The following is a 20,406-nucleotide window of genomic DNA, read 5'->3' on the forward strand; positions in this document are numbered from 1 at the left end:
ATTTATTAATATGCTGCTAACAGTAATTTGTGAATGATGCACTTTAGTCAGTCAGAAAGAACTGCAATGGCATATGCAGTTGGTGAGTAAACAAAAGTCTGTATCTCAGAGTGACACTGTATTACAATTGTGAATTTTTCCTGATGATTTTCTTATGGTGGCCTGTGACCCACAGCCATTGGCTATGTGATTGCTGTAGCAGTTTCTATCTGGAGTTAATTTCATCCACTCTGCTCTGGCTTAGCAAGTTTATGAAGCAGGCAAAAAGAAATGGGTTGAATCACTAAAAATTTTGATGACTACCTCTCCAATTACATGATTTTTTTTCACACATTTTGCAATAAAATATGGAGAATGGCTGTTCTCCTTAGTTAAGTGTTATGATGTCCTGAGCCAAGGAATGTCCATTGCACATGTGACATTAACATGTTCATTGCCATTCCTACTAATGATAAAGACTGGCTGACCTTTGGGGAAGGGCTAAATTTTAAATAATTTTTTCCGTCAGAAGGAAAAATTGGAAATGACTGTGAGTAGATCAAAATCAGACTTGAAATAAATTGAACACCTGGTAGTCATCTCAGGTAGTCATCTTAGCAGATTAACTTATAGAATCTTTTTAGAGGTTGGAGCACACCTTAAAGCAGTGAATGTCAGAGTAAAGTATGCACAAGTTTTATCTCAGCAACGCCTTTGCCAAGATGTGTTTAAAAGAAATTCTACTGGAAACCAATTTTAAAAAGCCCCAGTAGTTTTACTGATTACACAACTCAAGTTTTGAACTCTTTTAAGAAAAAAGTAGCAATGTGCTTTTTGAACTTACTGAATATTTATTTTCAGACTTCTAAATATAGATGAAGTGAATATTTTTAGAAATGCTTGTCACTGCCAGTGTTCCTGCAGCTAATTTCTGGGTGACCTCATTGTATGTCTTTCCATTTTACTGCAGTTTCCCAAAGGATATTTTATCTGTTAATGTATTACTTCTTCAATTAATTCCTAATTGGCATACCTGTGCTATAGAGGAAGTGGACTTTTTTGTAGTTCTTGTAAACAAAGTTTATTTTTCATAATAGCTTTTTCCTAATAATAGGAAAACAGGATATGTTTCAGAGGCTGTGTATTTGAACAGAATTTTTACAACAGAAAATATTCCTGGAATATTAGAAGCATGATCTAATTAGGCTGCAAATATGAGCTAGAGTAGTTAAACTTGGCTGTAGTAGGATTGGAATCCTGCCCCATCCCTTCCCAGCTGTGGCTTCATTTTGCACCTCTGGCTTGAAAAGAAGCAGGTCCCTGCTTGGATAATGACTTGTCTCCAGGAAAGCATCAGGTGCCTCTGCCCTGCCTGTGCTCTGCTGCCAGGCTCCTGCTGGGTCACCCCTTTCCTTCTAGTGGCCATTGACTCGCCTGCCTCAGGAGTGTACTGCTGTATCCCTGGATGTTTGGACTGCAGGGGTGTTTTAAAGTAGGCTAATCATTGATTTGGGGCTTCTTTTGATTGGATTTCCTGTTGGATTATTGCACAGGTCCTGCCTGAGTTATTTTGGTACATTTGGTAGTGTCAACATACATAAATGTTTTCAATAATCTCATTGGTCTGATATCTCTTTCAGGGAGGAGACAGTAGAGTACTATAATATAGATATTTTGTTATAAAAATGGATTCTGGAAGGTGATGATGTATTTGGAAGTCTCCAGTTCTATGTGAAATTTTGTAAAATCTTGTATGTGCTCTGTGGATTTTTGCAGGGACACTGAATTAGCTGTCCAGTGTCTGAGTTGTAGAAAGGTAGAAAACAGATCAATGAAGATACTCAGTTTCAATTTACATGTAGCTTGTGAAAGATCTTTTTGGCTGTAATTTTTTTCTGTATTTATGTAAACAAATTCCTTTTTATGTAAATACTAGTATTTCTCTGTTTGTAAGGATTGATGTTTAATTTAAATAATCTGTATTCTTGAACAAATATCAGAAAGCAAAGGTCTTTTTATTACCATCTGTTGCAAGTTAAGCAAAATGACTTGATTTATTAATGACTGCAGCCTTTGGTATGTATGTACACATGAAAAAAAAATGGATTAAATTTGGATGTAGTGCTTAGAGCTTTAAGTAACAGAAAACCCAATGCATTTTCCCTGTTTTTTTTTTTTTTTTTGTAGCTACAATGGCAAAGTGAGGTGAAGGTTGTTCTGTTACCAGATTTCTTAATCCCAAACATTATTTATGTTTCTTTTTACTCCATCCTTTTGATTTATAGACAGTAAAAATAAAATTTAAAAATGTGGAAATCCCAACACACTGCCCCCCACCCTCTCTCTTTAAAACTGAAGTGTGAATCAGGAGAATCTTCTTTGGGGATGGTGGAAATGTAGAATTAATTTTTTTCAAAGTGAATAGAATGCCACCAGTTGTCAGAGTAAATGAATAAAACTATTAATCACTTCTTACTCTAGATGACAGGCTTTTAAAGTAATTTTTGGAGGAGGTGAGTCTCCCAGGCAGTATTGTGGAATGCTAGGCATGTGACACCCCTTGTTGACAGAAAGCAAATACTTGTTTTTAAATAAAAGTTGATGATAGCTCATATTGCATGAGCAAGTAAATAGAAGAAATGTAATAAGAAAAAATAAAAGCTATGAATTAATTTAGCATATATTTAAATTTAAAATCAGTCTCTTATTTGTTACACACAATACATTTTGCTGTGTTAGACACTTTAATAAGTGTGATTTCAAAGGCAAATTGCACTATTTCTTTCGAAATATGATTCTAAACTTTACTGAATTTTTTTCTCTAAATTGTTGCTACTGAACAAATACCTTGGGGTGAATCTGCTTTTAAATTTGGTATGTTCTCTGATGTTACTGTCCCAGAAACAAAAGGATTTGGAGAGTAGGCATCTTGATGCCCTTAGTTACCTTTTCTTTCTTCCCTGTCAGTGCTTTTATCACTCCTAGTGCAACTGGCCAGTTTTAGACTAACCAGTTTTAAATAGCAGATCCAGTTGGACTTTTGATCTTAAGTTATTTCAGGAGGAGTGAGGAGGAGAGTGTAGTAGTTCATCTGATGATGTGCTTTTGCCAAAATTTAGGCTGGGGAATAGTTTTGGTTTTCCCTGGTTTTCATCATTAGTGCCCTTTCTAGTAGAAAACTATTGGACGCTTCTATTAATCTGTATATTTTTTTTTGTGTTATAGGACAATTGCTGTTAGAGCCTGCAATGAGAACAAATATGACTGAACTAATAATTATAGAAGCAATAATAAAAAATTCTTCAAGCTACATGTTTTTCAAACCAGTGCTGTGTTTAGGTCTGTGAGTTTAGCAATTTATAATGGCTCCAAGACAATGGGGAATTCTGATGAAATGAAGTTCACAACTTGGTACTCAGCTCTTAAGAGAGTTGGATTTTTTTCAGGCACAAATGTGATACTTGAATTCAGTTGGTGCAAGGGAGAATACATCATACAGGGTATGAGCATAAACCTGTGCTCTGCTGCTGAGGGATTCAGAAGTAGATGTGGAGGAGAGGAGAATGAAAGCTCCTGTCCTGCTCGGTGCAGGGTGCTCTGCCAGCCCTGCTGGCAAATCTGTGCAGAAGCTGTGTGAGGGTCATTGTGAGCGCTTATTTCAGGTGGACAACCTTTCCCCAGGCATGAGTGCTATTACAAGCAGGATAAGGATATGGGGTATTTGAAAACAGAAATCAATTTTATTTTCTTTCATAACATCCTTTGCCTTTGTGACAGTGTCTAGAAACCACAGAGAACATCTTGGGAAAAGATGCAACTCTTGGTTTTGTGTGTGTTGGCTTTTTTGGGATGTTTTTAAAATTTATTTTTAAATGTGGCTCACCACAGTAACATAATACTTTGTATAGCAATTGGTAACATACTCTTACCTGACAAATGATTACTCTGAGCTCAGGGTTAGTTCTTCAACTCTTTTCCTTATGTGTTTTTTTTTCTCCTGAATGTTGGATAGCACTATTGAAATCTAAGTCACAGTCACCAAGATTTTCCCTGGTCACTGATGTGTGTTCCTTCAGCCACTTAAATAGCATAGCAAAAGCAACCACAGTGGGATTATGTGATGCTGTTGCTTAAACTTTTAGTACAAGTGTTGCAGTTTGGATTGAGTGTAGTTCACATCTAAGCAAACAGTAGTTTCAGTGTGTGCCAGCAAAGTGCCCTGGCAGCAGAGAAGGTCAGCAGTACCTTGGGCTGTATCCACAGAAGTGTAGCAGGTAGGTACAGAGGACTGATTACCCCTTTACTTTACACTTAATAGACCACATCTAGAATATTATGTCTTGCAGTACAAGATGTTGGTAAACTGGGGCAAGTTTTGCAAACTTCTACCCTCTGTGTTTTCTACTTTGCTGCCAAAGTTGAACCTACTGCTTACCAGATTTTCAGCTCTTTTCTGGAAGAGCTGTTCTCCAGTGAGTTGGCCATCATCCTGTGTAGAGGACTTCTCAGTTGTGCTTGGTGAATTTCAATTACAATTAGTCACCTGAATTTCTCCTGCAGCCAAGGAATATGGCTGGCATAACACAAATCCAGGCAACACATGCAGTGAAGAACAGTCCGGGCTTGGCTTACTCAGGTTTAGTGTAAATAGAATCCTTAGCTGCTTGCATTTTACAGTGAGCAGTGAGCTGATTAGCATCACTCCAACCTTCCAACAGCTTTCCAGCCATCTAATTTAACTTGGACTCTAAAGTTGCAGTGTAAGTACAGGGACCCAGTATCAAGTCTTTTGTCAAAGCCAAGGCAAATGACATCTGCTCTTCTGTACTCACAGATACACTTGTTTTTGTGACAGTGGCAACCATGTTGGTTAAAACCAAATTAATTATAACAGCATTTCAAGAATTCTAAGCTCTGTGGCTTTCCCAGGGTCTAGAGGGAGACTGCCTGGCCTGTTGTTCCCCACTCATCCTTACTGCTCCATCAGAGGATGGATGGATGACTTTTCTTTAAGTCATCAGGAGCTTCTCCAGATGAGAGTAGCCTTCCAGTGAAGGTGGAGAGTGGGTTCATAACTTCAGCTCTCAGTACCTTCAGGTACATCCTGTCAGGTTTCACAGACTTGGCATTAGAGGACGTTTCTTGGTAGATCTCTTGCTGAATCCTTTTTGACTGTTTGGTAGTTCTTTGCTTCCTTAAATAATCTTTATAAGGTGTAAATGTCTGGAAATTTATCAGTAAAGATTGGCAAAAAATGTGAAGGTTAGAATTGCTCTCAAGCTTGCATTTGTCTCTAATTTGTAGCATTACTCTTAGAAGCTAAAATACTTAAGATCTAATTGATTTCTGTTTGCTTTTGGAAATTTGGAAAGTCAATATGCAATACTCCTTTTTTGTTGTGTTTACTGTGTCCTGTCACTTAGCAAACATAATTAAACTATGCACTTTAAATATTACATGGAAATGCTATAGCAATTAAATTTCAGTGACTGCATAATTGGACTCAAAAGTTTCCTGTATTTGCAGGATCCAAAAGGCAGAGTGTGGGAATTTCAAAATACTTTTGGATAATTCTGTCAGTTTTCAAGTTAGATTTTTTTGCCTCTAAAGTCTTTATTCAGCTTGGTAAAATGAGCTCTGTGAATGCATTGGTTTTGTGCTGGGCTCGAATTTAAGGAAACTTTCAGAAAAGCAAGCTCAGGTAAAATCTACAAATCAAATTCTTTGTATGAATTTTCTCTCCAGGCTGCTGCAGTTCCACAACTCTCGTCATGTATTCCAATTGGACATTTTACCCACCGAGTGTGGAGTTTGGAGTGGCTTCCTCAGTTTGGTGTTTCGTGAGCTGACTCTATAAGCTGCAGGGGCAGGTTTAGTTCTGGCCAGCACCCGGGTGATGCTGTGAGGGCTGGGAGCCTGGTGTGGCTTAGGCAGAACCTGCCCGACCATGTTCCCTGCCGGGAGCTCTGCGTGTTCCCTGCCGGGAGCTCTGCGTGTTCCCTGCGGCAGCGCCGGGCGGGCGCGCTGGGACATTGTTCCCCAAGCCTCTGAGTATTTGTCATCTGCAGCTCCATCTTCTACATCTGGTGCATTCTGAGTGTCCTAGATCATATTTCATTTTGTCCATGACGTTAGGACTATGCAGGTTAATCTTTCAGTCATTGAACTTCATTCTGTAAGACTTAGCATCAACTAAACCAAGTGTCTGACCATAAATGAGCAATTACATTTTTCTTGTTTATTGTTGTTGAGACGGCTTACCATTGATTTTTATGGTCAATTCCTCGTTCTTATTTTCTTTCCCTAGTGTTTTAGTTAATTTTCTTCCTAATGTCATTGTATTTTTACTAAATGGAAATATGTTCCTTTTTTAATAATCTATGTTAAAAGCTTTTTCTCATCTTTAAAAGATGAGTGATTCTTTCTATCTGAATATTTTTTACCAACTACTGTTGATCCTGGAAAATAATGCTATCTGGATTTACCTAAAAAGCAGAAGACTTTACTAATTAACTAACTACTCATTGGTTTCGAAAACTGTTTCTGTTTACCTGTCTTTTCAGCTTTCTGAGGTCATTGCTTGAGCATTTTCCCTCAAGTCCTCTATAACCTGAAATATTGCAGATGTATCATCATCAGTGGACAGCTGGCTGTAAAAGTCATCCCGTGTTCAGAGCATGGTTCTATTCTTCACACCATCAAACCTCAATATGACCAGTATTTCAGTTGAAGGTCTCTGTGTTTCATTTTCTCTTGCAAATATTGTGTATTGGATCTCCATAGATACCATTTTACCAGCTGGATATTTAGAGTATTGTCCTGCATTTGATATTGTAAGAAGAGCACAGCCTGTTCCTGGTACTCTAGAGCCACAGTGGCACAGGGGCTCAGTCACAGATTTTTGTTCTTGTCAGCTATGAAATTGTGTGTCAGGTTCCTTGTAGGAAAATACGTATTACGGGTTTTAGGTAATATCTCAGAGTTATGTCTAAAAGTTTTCAAGGAGAGGATGTAGCATCTTATAATCCTATTTCTCCCAGACTTGTGTTCTAATTGAATTCTCTTCATTGTCAGATCTAGCTTATGTTGAGTTCTGTGCTCCCTACCTGGCAACAAATCCAATTCTTCAGCAAGCTTAAAAAAACAAACCACAATTCTACTATAGACAGCAATAAAAGTAAATAACAAACCATGTTACTTATTCTTTGTAAAGCCACAGCTTTAAAAAATGGTTATGCTAGGTGGTAAGTGTGCAGCTTAGTGACATGTGGCTCTATTAGCTTCCACAGCATATCTGTGTTATGCCAAGCTGTGACTGAGAAGTAAATGAAAGTAGCAGCAGAGTACCATGCTAACATGATGATTTTATCCTTAGGACTTGTGCTCGTGTCTCTAGTAAAAGCTCTGTGTGCTTAGGACGTGTGGAGGCATGTACATTCTAAAACTCATTCTACATAACATGGCTTTTCTGCATGTGAACTTAAATATAGTGCAAACATAGTTCATCAGATTTGCTTCTACTTCAGATCAGATCTACCTGATTTAAATGGCAATATAAATTTAGGTTGTCTCACACATCAGGAACAAGCTAAAACCCTGTTACTGTCTGTGTTCAAGCTGGTAAATTAATGAAGAAATAGAGACTTGAGTAAAAAAATATATCAGTTTGGAATGCTTCTGCAGTTGTCTGCTCTTGCACCAAGATAAAGCAATAAAATAGCTTTGAAAAATATTTGACACATTTTCTGACATAATTTGTCTGTAAGTAACGATTCCTATATAGCTCAGTTTTGCTGTTTTCCTCCTGTAACAACATTTCTTCTTGCTGTTTGCAATGGTCTTTCTCAAAATAATAAAACTAATAAGAGACATAGTACTTCTTGAGTGGTAGAGATCTGACTTTATAAATCCTAACCCCGTTAGTGATGCCTTCACAATAAAAAATGTTTTCTGTGTTTTCCTGGACTTGCCATTTCAAGCCTTGTTTGTGAAGTTTCAGTCAGTGTAGCAGTGCTGTGTACACTTGTGTAGTGTGTTGAATTTAAAATAGAGTTTAATCAACCCTTATGATCTGGTTATGCAGCATTAAATTAGTAGTCCCCACAAGTGTTTAGAAACAGGCATCTGTTTAAAAAAACACAGATAGCTGAAGATACTTTGAACGCTTGTAAAGACTTTCTCTAGTCCTAATAAATTATATTTTTCTTACAAAAAAAGTTAATTGCCATTTGTTGGTGTATCTTACTGTGCATTTAAATTCTTGTAATGAATAACTAATGGAGTTTTTGATGTATATGAATATATATACACAAATATAATATTTTTATTATTGTGTTTTATTATTTAAAACTTGAATCAAAAGAATATGTAATTTTAGGAAAATAAAACAGATCCATCAGTGTTGTCACTGAATTTAGTACACTTTATTAAAGTAAAAGATATATGTCACTGCTGTCATTGTGGAGAAGACATATTCACTTAGTGTTTGAATATTGAAGTTCTGGATGTGTCATTCCTTAAGCAAGATTTGCCTCATTAATGAACCAAGGTGAATGATGAGAATGGTTTATGTTTTTGTTGGCTTATTTTACCATTCCACATTTTCCATGTGTACTTTTCTCAGTCTTTGGTATATCAAGTAAGAAATAAAAAATTCTTAGGAACACATAAGGAAGATTAGTTCCAAACAGACTATTTCAAATAACCTTTCCAACCTAGTTCATTCTGTGAACTTAAAGTTTATGGGGTCTTGAAAGAGATTCGTGGGGTTTTTTTTGTGCATAATAGACTGTTATGTAAAGCTCTTTTTGTTTTGAGTGGAGAGATTTTTGTTTGGTTGGTTTTTTGGTAGGTGCGTTTAAGTATACTTGGTTAACCATTAGGACTAAATGAAAAATAGTTGCATTTTTATTGAAAACACGTGGGAATTGACAGAATCTTGTTTCTGATTATTTGGTGATATGCAAAAATTAAGCATGCTATTTTAAACATTTGATGTGTTTTGGTTCAAAAAGAACTTGAGATATTTTTAGGATTTGAAATGTAATTTTTGAGTTAAGCAATGATGTTTTATGGAGACTTAGTTTTAGTCTTAGTTTTTATTTTAAATTTTGTGGTGTCTAGACTTGACTGTTTAGCCTGGCATAACTTGTGTTGTATCACCTGTTTCTACCCAGAAGCCTTGATGGAATTCTGTGACTTTCCTTGCATGTTGCTTTAGATCTCTCTGATCTCTTTTGGTCCCTTTGATGCTTGTTTGGTGCAAGGTTGGCATGTTTTATTATGCAGTTGTATTTCCATAGTGGTAATATTCTTGAAAAATATTGATCTGGCTGGTGGTAGCTTCACACTGTTGAAAAGTGCTTTAGCAATGGTCACCTCAAGAGCAAGGCAAATGCTCCCACACAATATCACTTTGTACTGTAGATAAAGGGACCTGGTTTGGTGAAAATTGTGATCCTTGTTTTTATCCAAGCTTCAGACTGTCTCAGGCAAACAAAATTATATAGTCCATGTATGTATTGCCTTCTTCATCTGGAGTACTTTAAAGATATAACATTCAGTGAAGAACAACTGAAGTGGCAGTGGATGTCAGAGATGGAGCTGAAGTGGCTCTTCCTGAAAATAAGAGGCATTTGACCTTACTTGGCAGAAAACAACCTCTTGATAAATGTTATAAAAGAGCCAGTTATCTTTAATACTGCTTCACTGGTAGGTTTTCTGTACTTTTTGTTCATATATAGACAATATCATGGAAAAATAGAGTAAAAGATAAATAATTGGCTAATTAGAAACAAAAAAGAAAATACAACTGAAAAATCTGCATGACAATTTAGTGTGTCTTTTAGAGCATACAGTTAAGAACATTGCAATCTCTTAAAACGCTGCACACTGCTTTTGATTTACTCTCTTCATTTACCTTTCACCCTGTACCACTTGATAGGGCTGGGTAATGAAATTGGGAATACAGGAGTGAAACTGAGCTTGGGAAGAAGAGGAGGGTCACAGCAAGGTTGCGTTTTGGTTTTTTGTCTTTGTTTCCAACCACCCAAATCTATTTTTATTGTCAATCTGAGCATTTCCCCAGATTGAATCTCTTCTGCTCATAGTGGCAATTATAAGGAATCCATGGACTTACAGATCTATTTTCTCCCACCTTCCTGTTGAGGAAGAGAAGTGTGTGAATGGCTGGGTGGGAGTTTGGTACTTGGCCAAGGTCTACCCACCAAATGGTTCTATGACCAGCTCTCACATTCTTTGAAGAAAAGAGAGTTACATCAAAGAAATCTCCTCTTGTGAAGCTGTGGCTGGTGCCATGGGCTCTGAGCAGGGCACTTCCAGCAAGGGTCAGGTCTTGGCTGGTGGCTTGGCTTCTATGCATGGTGGTTCCCTCTTGGGCTCAGCCTTTTGCAGTGCTCAAGGTGAGTCACCTCCTGCTCTTCAAGGCTGTTTTATTTATTTGTTGCATTCTAATTTAGGCACTTGGCATTAAGTCAGTGGCTTCCTTGGGGATGTTGTCTCTTTGACCTTGTCTATATCTAAAGCCCATCTGCTGGTGTTACCTGAGATGTTGTCATTGTTTTGCATTTTGTCCCAAGTGTAAGAATGCAAAGCTCTTATGAGTTCATCTATTCTTTTTGGTTTTGTCCCACCCTAACCTAAACCATTAGAGCGAAGCAGATGTTCTTTGGACAAGCTTACACCACCTCTGCTTTCCTCATTTTACCAGTGTATACAGGTATCATCTGAAGAGCCAGAGCTGGACAAATGCAGTCAAATTCCTGTCTTCTGACACACTTTCAAGCACACTTGGACAATACACAGTTGTTTCTGTCACTTCTTGAAGGCATTAGGAACAGAAAGTTTGAATAAAGGAAAATAAGGATGTTTTGTTGCATATATTCTTCTATTTTCACTTAGCAAATTGACCTTAAAGAAAAGAGATAATATTTTAGGTAATTTCTTGTTTAACTTTGCTTTCTAAAACAATATTCTGTATAGGCTGAGGAGTGACTGTGATCGCTCTGGCATTTTGTGGGAATTGTTTTCTGCTTTTTCCTAACCTCTTCCATTATCTCTTGCACATAGATGAAAAGAGTATGATTTTCCCAACCTTGGTAACCTTATTGTCCCAGATAATTTTCTTCTTGCTTGAGTATTCTGTGCAGGCTTAGTCATGGTACAAAGTCACAAGTTGTGTGAAAAGAAGCTAATTTTCTTATGCAAAATGGACAGTGGGCTTTCACATGATTTTCAGTAACCATTACAGCAAGTGTTGTAAAAAGCAAAATTAAAGAACTGCACAGGTTTGGAATCTGTGTTTTTATGGTCATAAGGATGATGCAATATGCTGAGTGCTGCAGGAAGTATGCTTAGCAGGACTTGTGAACACTGTTTCGAGAAATAAGGAAGTAGCTAATGGGTATATATAAAAAAGGCGTCACTCAGTTCACCTGGTCCCAGTTTAGTGAGAGCTTTGGAGCCACCTTGGTGTCCAAGGTTTATGCCAAACCAATCTGCGAAAAAATTAGTAAGTTGACTCTCATTGATAAGTGATGTTTTCATTTTTATTTGCTGTTGCTATGTTAAAGAACTACCCAGAACATGACAGGTATAATATGTATTTGGATCTAGTAACGTCTAACTTTTAGTTGTATATAGACATTACTTGTTTTATACTATATTTAACAATGGCTTTGCTGAACTATGTAGAAAGTAGCTTTTTATGTACTTTATGTACACTTTCTCTACATGGGTTATTTTCTGTTATGAGAGCGTGCTGCAAGTAATTGCGAGCAGCTTAGGGATCCTTTAGGGCTTTATAATTACTCAGCAGCCATAGTGAAACAGATTTGATGCTAGCAGCAAGAGTTCCTTGGCTAATATAAATACTTGAACTACTGATTACAGCCTCTGATCCTCTGCCAGTAGTAATTACATCCTCTATTTCTCCACCCTGAGGGTGCTGAACTGGTGTGACTTAGCAGAAACCAAACTTCTGCAGTCTGTTGCCAGACACTTGGCCAATACCATTGTATATTTTCATGGCTCCCAATGGATCATAAACTGTGGTTTGAAGAATGTTGGAGTGGAACAAGAATACAAAGGATATTTGGTAACAGGTTTTGCTTAACTATATGTTCTTGCTTCAGAAAATGGATACCAGATATGTTCAAAGACTAATGTTAGGAGAGTACATTCTTCATAAAACTCTTTTTTAGTACTTCCTGTATTTGAAGGCATTACTGTAAAGTAGCTTACCTTACCTTCTGAAATGCACTTGCAGTACCTGATGTAGCATTTATTTGGGTTGGTTTCCCTTTGCACATTCATCTGGCTTCAAGCAACTTCTACCTTTCAATCCTGTATTTTTGGTTGCTGGACTCCATGGTCTTCTGGTGCCTGTTTTTGTGTGTTTGGAGTTCTTGAGGTAGCCAGCAGTGTCTCCACAGTGTATTGTATGTAAGAGGAGTACATGGTCAGCCTAGCTGGGGTCAGGGGCTGGGAAGGAGAACATCCCTGGGGCTTGAAGCCATCAGCTCCAGCTTTGCTTCAGCAGCTTGCTGTGTGCACTTTGCTCTGAAAGACACTGAGCCACAGGCCTTCATAAGGGTCAGATGGGGGTCCCACTTCCATGGTTAAGTTCTAAGGCAGCAATATTTATGTTTTATAAATAAGTAGCTGTTTTGAAGGCTTGCTTTTCTGCTTTGTGAAATTTACTCCTGGGGGAAGTGTTATGTCGGAGTGTATTTGTTTATTCAGAACATTTGCAATAATTGTAAATGCAAATAACTATTAAAAAAATAGAGCACTGCATGTCATTTCAGTTGCTAGTAGTTTTCTTTGATACAAATGTTCTTTTCTGTTTTGGAAAGAAAATACTTAAACATTAACTCTTACTTATGTCTGAGAAGTGTCATTGTTACTGGCAATTGAGAATTGAGATGAAGTAAAATGCTGGGAAACGATGATAAGCAGGCTCAGATTAATGCTGGGTTTTAGCTGTATGAAATTTGAGTGCCTGTCATGTTTTTAGTTCTACTCACTAAAGATAAGAGTGTAATCACTGGTACTTAAACATGAGGGAAACTGGGACTTAAAATTCTAAGGCTGGCAAGATTTGATTTTGCTTCTTGATAAAAGATAATCAATATTTTAAAATATGCACAAATGAGCAGAAGTGTTTCAAATACATTTTTGCTTTTAAAAGATGGATATTTTTCCAAGTTTTAGCAACAAAACAATTATTTTCAAGCAGTACCACATAGTAAGAGAATAAAACAATGAAATTCAAATGCTGCCTTCTGAGTTTTGAAAGTAAAAGATTGGTGTCATGCAGGCTGTTGTAATGAAATCTTTTCTATTTTGTTTGTTACTAAAGATCAGGTATGGAATTCCTAAGGCTTATTTAAACTTTTTTGAAATTGTATAGTAAATTTGTCAAAGGAAAAAATAAGTACATGGAGATTTGAGAAGCTCATTAAATACAGAAAAATGTTTTGCAATAGTATTCTTTTTCCTTAGACGTTAGTGTCCATCTTAATATTTAAGGATTGAATTAAGAACACAGCCTTCATAAGGGTCAAATTCAGTAAGTACTCCTGGTCTTTAAGAACAAGTGATTTTTAAGATCTTTTGTTAATAATTTTTCCTTTAAGAAAATCTAAAAGTAAATGATCTTGTTTCCAAAAAAATGTCTTCATTTCATCCTCCTGAAAAAAAGACTTGACAATTTTGTTAGAATTTCTTAAGAAAATCATGAGTAATTTTTAAAATTTCCCTTCAATGCAGATGAAAATGTGGACTTTGGAGGCTGCTTAGAGAATGGAAGCTCTTATATGCAAAACAGGAAGGCTCAGTAGTTCAGAAATACTTGGTACTGTATTATGGGCTGTATTATGTATTTGGTTTTCAGCAGGTTACCCAGGGAGATTGCAGAGTCTCCATCCTTGGAGATACTCAAACCCTGCCTGGGCAGCCCTGGTCAAACAGCTCTAGATGGCCCTGCTTGATCTGAGGGCTTGGGATGATCTTCAGAGGTGCATTCAAACCTTGCCCACATTGTGAATCACAGTTGGTGAGAATCAAATGCACAAAACGTAATACAGACAGTGCTTCTTGATGTTCAGATGGGATCTCAGTTGTTCACATCTTGATGTTCAGATCTCAGGGATCTCAGTGTTTCAGTTTGTTGCCTACATTTCATCTGGTCCTGTCACTGGTCAGCTGTGGAAAGAGCCTGGCTCTGTCCTATTTGCACCCTCCATCCATGTATTTAGATGCATTGGTAGGATTCTCCAGAGCCTTCTTTCCTTTATGCTGAACAGTTCCAACTCTCCCAGTCTTTCCTCATAGCAGATGCTCCAGCCTCTTCATCTGTGTGGCCCTGTGCTGGACCCTCTTTTAGAGGGCAGCCTAGAACTTGGACAGATAATTGATTCCCAGTAGTAAAATCCTATTACTAATAAAATATAAATATCTCTTCTGAAGCTCTGTAATAAAACTGATTTATAGTACCTGATTTTTATACAGTAGAAGATATTTATTTCCTGTAGTGCACAGGGCTTTAGTAATAGGGTTTGTAAAGATAAAACACAACAGATTTTAACTGGAGGTTTTTATGAAGGCCTTCATTGATGAAGCCCTGTAGTAGTAATGATGACTATGGAAAATGAGCTTTTAATCAAGTATATTGGATGGGTATACAGAGAGTTGTTTCTTCTCTTTTTGTCCATATAGTATTCAGCATCAGAGAACCTTTGCTAGTGTGGTTGTTCTTAAAGCACTTCTGGAACACTGCTAGGCTGATGAGGTTTGTGATAGGAAACACCTGCCATGGTTTGTGACAGTGACTTTGAGGGTCTTGAAATAATAATCTTTCACATGTTCTAACCAATTGCTTCTTATGCAATATTGCCTAGTAGCTTCTACCAAGAAGAGATTTTATGAAGATTTTGGCTTTCTTAATTTCCTTCTCACGAATGAAGTGCAAGGGGCAGGAGGTGTGTGTGAAATTTTGAAATCGTAACATTGAGACCCTGGGGAAATCACTGCTGTCTGAGTTACCTTCTCCCACATCGGTAATGCTCCATGGATGCAAGTTAATTAAAGCATCATTGTGTAGTGGAACTGAGGAATACATTCCAGGTTACTTTAGAGTACTGGTATCACCATTTAGCCTTTGAACCTGGGAGGAGGACTGGAAAGGCAACAAACTTCATAAACAATGCCAGAAGAAGGTGCAAAAAATCTGCATGCAGCCAAAGTATAGTAAGCAATAATGAAGAGGTGAAGAACTGTTCGCATGAATCAGAAGTTCATGGTGAAATAGAGTGAAATAAAAGAAAGAAATAAAAAGAGTGTACTGGAACACTCACGTGACTTCACGCTTGCTGTGAAGGTGAGCGTTCCAGCACACTCTTTATTTGGCTTGAAAATAACTAGGTATCTGGAAGTTGATACAAAGAAAGGACTCAAGACTAAATTAAAAGTTGAGTAAGCTCTCTGAAAAGGCCGAGTCAGTTGATGAAATCACTGAAGAACATTCACAACTGTGGGAAGCAGTATTATTTAACAGAAGATTTGGATTTTGCTGACAAGGTAGCTTCTTTAATGTCTTCTTCAATCTACATATAATTAAAACCTGAAACACACTATACACTCTTGTAAGAAAGACAGAATCAATAACTTATTTTTGGAGGAATATATCTAATGAGCATCTTCATAACTGTCAACTTCAGCTTTATTTTAGTATGCAAAAAAGTACAAGAGATGAGTTGATTTACATGCTGTCACCCTCAAATGCAAGTGAAATGATGATATGTGCAACTAATAATGCTGCAAAACCCAGCAACAGTTCGTTTGGCAATTAAACAAGGCTTAATGATTGAAAAATTTTGCTTTAAAGACTAAATATGAGACTCTAATCCAGGTGTTATTTATACATCAGTGTGAATATGAAAGCCTAGACATTTCCAAATGGGAAAAAGAAATCAATTACTTTCAGAAGCAAGTGCCTCAGGAAAACATTAATTATTATTCAGAGTGCATTTGACAAATGCTGAGCTGAAATTAGTGGACTTTGGTTTCTTCAGAGTTCTTAAAGCATTAGGTAAATATCTAGGACATGCTAGCAAGGACACTTTTCACAACTCTTAATTTGTTTCTTCACTTATGGAAAATTTTTCATTTGACAGCTTGAATTAACTGGCAAAATGAAAAGACATTATATACGTAATATTTATAATTTAGACTATATATTTTTACAACATAATTTATATTTTATTATACTCATAGATAGGTTTTAAATGTTTAGATACAGCATCTAAGCAACATTGATAACTATTGTTCTCTGCCTTTTAGAGTCCAAAAAGAAAATGAGAGTGCTAATAATATAACTTTAATTTTTTTGTTTGTTTTGTAAATAAATTAATTGCTGCCTTTGATTTGCTTTCCTTAAACACAGTAGGCCACTTAGTGTTCTGTGTGATTTTCTTTTGGCTAGCTTGTTTTACTGTGAACAGGGGTGTGTGTGCATGGAGTTGGTGGGGAGTTTTATGTAATTAAATAACAAAACAAAAGCAAACCCACAAAACCAAGTTCAGCCTTATATTGACACTAATATAATCCACTAGGGATTCAAGAGGGAATTTATCTTTCTGTTCTTTACAAATGTCAGAATTGTTACATTTGTACTAGGAGCCCAGTAATGCTAGTCTATATTATTTATTTCCTTCCTTTCATAAATTTGGTGGTACTAGATGGAAATAATCTAAATGCTTTATGTATTAAATTATATTGACCAAATAAAAAGAAAAATTTCATAATGTTGAAAGCATTTTTGCATAGTTTTGTTAGTTTTGAAGAATGTTATTTGCTGTTATACAGGTTATGTGTTGTGGAATGGATGTAACATTAATTCTTTGGTGTAGTTTTTATTGAGCGTATTTCAGTGTAAGTGCTGCTGAAATAACTTTTAATAGCTGAAAAAGCCTTGGCAAAAATTACTTCTTAATTTTGCTGGAGATTTGTAAGATGCTGTGAAAGGTTAAACCCCAACTTTTTTCAACAGAAAATTGATCAGTGTTAAAATGTCAGCTGTCTAGGTACAGCAGCATACTGGCATGCAAACACTGCTCTCTTATTCCAGGTTCCCCAGCTGCATAGCATTTGCATTGTGACATTTTCTAACAACATTAGCACCATAGCTGATGTTTCAAAATCAATCACTTTCTGTTGGTATGAGACAGCCTGCAGCTTAGTTGGATGTTGAAGGTGTTTCTCTGGAGCATAATTAATTGGAATTCTTGGGTTCTGGCAATATCTGCATCTCATGACTTCTTATCAAAAAATCATAGAGACCAGGTAATATAATTCTGAAATGTCTTTTAAAAAAACAAATAAAGGCAAACCAAAGTGATATTAAGGCTTTCTCAGAAGTACAAAACCTTTCTAGACATTGAGTCTGAAATTTAATCTAAAGCAAGTATTTTGGTACCTGGTGCATTATAATGCCTTACTGGAGAATTCATATCCTTTAGTACTACATTTTAGAGAATAGCCACCTAAAATTCAGATTTTGTTTTAAAGTTTTAGGAGTTTCTATTTATCAACAATTCTTCTAATCAGAGAGAAATGCATTAAGAAGTCTTTTGCAACTATTACTTCCTCTGTGTAGGCTGAATAAAATGTACATGAAAACTATTTTTTGTTTCTGAAGGCAGATTGCAGTAGCAAAGAGATTTTACATGAATGATTTATGTTTCAAATGTCATTGTATGGTAGAGTTTCCATTTTTATATAAAGGCATGGCCTTATATATGGACTCATGGACTCTGTGTAAATGGAACTGAGACTTAAAGGCCTGCTGTTTATTGTAATCTTGCTGGATATTTGCAGGATTCATGTTCAAGACCAGGCTGGATGGGGCTCTGGTCTAGTGAAAGGTGTCACTGCCCATGACAGAGTTTGGAGCTAGATGAGCTTTAAGGCCCCTTCCAGCCCAAACTGTCCTCTGATTTTGTGTTGATCCCATAAAGATGTGAAGAGTACTCTGAGATGTGTGTTGTGTATCTATAACAATATAGTGAATATTATGACATAGTCTTTAAAGTGAGTAGAACTAAAATGTTTCTACAGCATTATTTTTAACCTGTTCCATATCTTAAAATGGGAATGAGGAGAGGAAAGCTTCCCAAGACTTTTGTAGTAGAATAATCTTTTAGAAAAATGCTATTGAAAAAGCTCATAAAATTCTTAGCAGTTTAAAAATACCAGCAATTATTTTCCATGACCTTTGTAAAAGCTGCTTTATTTACAATGTTGCTCTCTTAATAAAAATACAAGGTTATAAGAAGAAACTTTATACTTGAAAATATTACCTTTTTTTTTTTATAATCCAGGTGAGTTGAAGGAAAATGTGCTCTTTCAATTAACATTGTTCAAATATTTTGATGAGGTCTCCTCAACTATGTTTAAAGAAAGCTACCCTTAGTGGCAGACAGAAAAAAAACAGTGTCATGAGGATCCCACATCTTCCTGACATTAAAAATTTGAAATAACTGGACAAAGTGCTTGTTCTAGGATTTGGAAAGTGTTAGATCTTATTTTCACAACACCATGGTCTGTCGAGAACATTACCTTGTCCAGGCAACATCATAGAGGAAAATGGGGAGTAAATTTGCTACTGAGATTTGTAGATTCAGAAACAAATTGGCCGTTTGGATTCTCCTTTGACTTCAAGGGATTGTTTTTTGCCCTTTAATGGTGGATCCTGAAACTGCCAAGCATCGACCACCTCTTTCATATTCTTTCATTGCAGCACCAAGAAAAATCTTGGCTAAAGATCACTAGGTCTTGGTTCTGCCTCAATTTACTACAAGTCTCCTAAATTAGTTTTAAACCAGTGTTTCTGTTAATTGATAGTGCTTACACAAAAATGTAGTTTATTGTGTATATAACTTTGATAGTAATGTTGATACTTTTTCAGGTTTTGAATTTTTTTTTTTGTTGCTTACATTGTTATCCAGTCAGACTTTCATAAACATCCTGTCATAAATGCATTCTTTTTTCCTGATTAAATGCAATATTTCAAGTACCGTGTAGAGAAAAATACAGTATGCTTGTCTTATGTAAAATTATACTTATGTGTTTGAGTGTGCACACAAATACTGTATTGTGTATCTCTTAAGTTTTAATAATGGAGAAAGAAACATATTTCAGGTGGCTCTGTCTTTATTCTGATAACTTTGGTTGGTGTTTAGAAGGCTTCCAAGACAATGTTAGAGGGTTACTTTGTAGGGGATATGAATATAGGACAATACTTATATTGACCTTTAAAACTCCATGGTAGGAAAATGAGGGGGTGTTTTTTGAGTAAAAGAAACTTCTGATTAAATGCAGAGTTTACTGAAGTTTTGGTGTATCATATGCTTCTCAATCTAGCTCCATAAAACAAGGGAATGTGGATCATGCTGTAATTGCCAAGAGAGCTGCCTTCTTTAAAAGGAGGATGAATGGGTTGCTGAGAGTGCCAGGTTAATGTTTTCTGCAGCAGTCAGATCGGATGAGTACATTTGGGATACCTGGGGCTGAGAAGAGCCACGTTGGAAGACAGTGACTGCTGCAGTCCAGGGCTCCCCCAACAGCAGAAATGTCCCCATCCCCTTCCCTGCTGTCCCTGTGTTCAGTGGCTTCAGCCTTCTCTTGGCAGACAGCTGCCTCGAACCTCCTCTCATTTACTTGGATGGTGTTGCAAGCTTGAGGTACAAGTTTCAAATTTGATCCCAGTCTGACTTCTGCCCAGCAGCAAAGGTTGTGAAATGGATGTAACGAATGGGTGGTCTTTCAGGAATTACATATTTTTAATTAGTATGTATAATAATTCTGTTAATTAATACTGCATGCTATTTTTGAGTTACCTGTGAAATACTTAGGACCTTGATGCTTATTTCACAGTGTGAAATATCTTGAAATTTCTACTTTGTTCAAAGGTAGTTTTCAAAATACAGCCTAAGAATCATGGCAGCCACAGAATCATGAAATGCATGTTTATGTTCAGTATTTTGTGTTAGATGTATGTCAGAGTTATCCGAAGTGCTATGTTGGTAGCTTTTATAGGTGAAGGTAGCCACCTTATGTACAGATACTAAGCAAATCTCATACATGTATTTTTCCAGTTATTTTAGTTAATACACCAATTAACTAATACTCTACAACGGTGTGATATGTATTTGTTGATCTCTAGATTGCTAGGTTTATTTTTGCAGAAAATCCCTCAATGTTTTAAAAAGTCATACAAGTTAGAAGGAAAAAAATATTTTAGAACAATCAAATTATAACATAGGTTATGCCCATTTAAAAGGAAACAGTGTACACAGAGGCATGTTTATATAAAAGTCACATAGTGCTAAATACTATGTAAATTGC

The 20,406-nt window shown here is 36.5% G+C and overlaps 1 protein-coding gene across 2 annotated transcripts in view; it reads left to right on the forward strand.

The window, feature by feature from the left end:
• PRIM2 (DNA primase subunit 2) overlaps window positions 1-20,406 on the forward strand; it is an 88,527-nt gene that overhangs the window by 31,072 nt on the left and 37,049 nt on the right. The gene's annotated exons all lie outside the window — the stretch shown is intronic.

This window comes from Passer domesticus, chromosome 3 (assembly GCF_036417665.1).
Source record: "Passer domesticus isolate bPasDom1 chromosome 3, bPasDom1.hap1, whole genome shotgun sequence".
NCBI classification, from domain to species: domain Eukaryota; kingdom Metazoa; phylum Chordata; class Aves; order Passeriformes; family Passeridae; genus Passer; species Passer domesticus.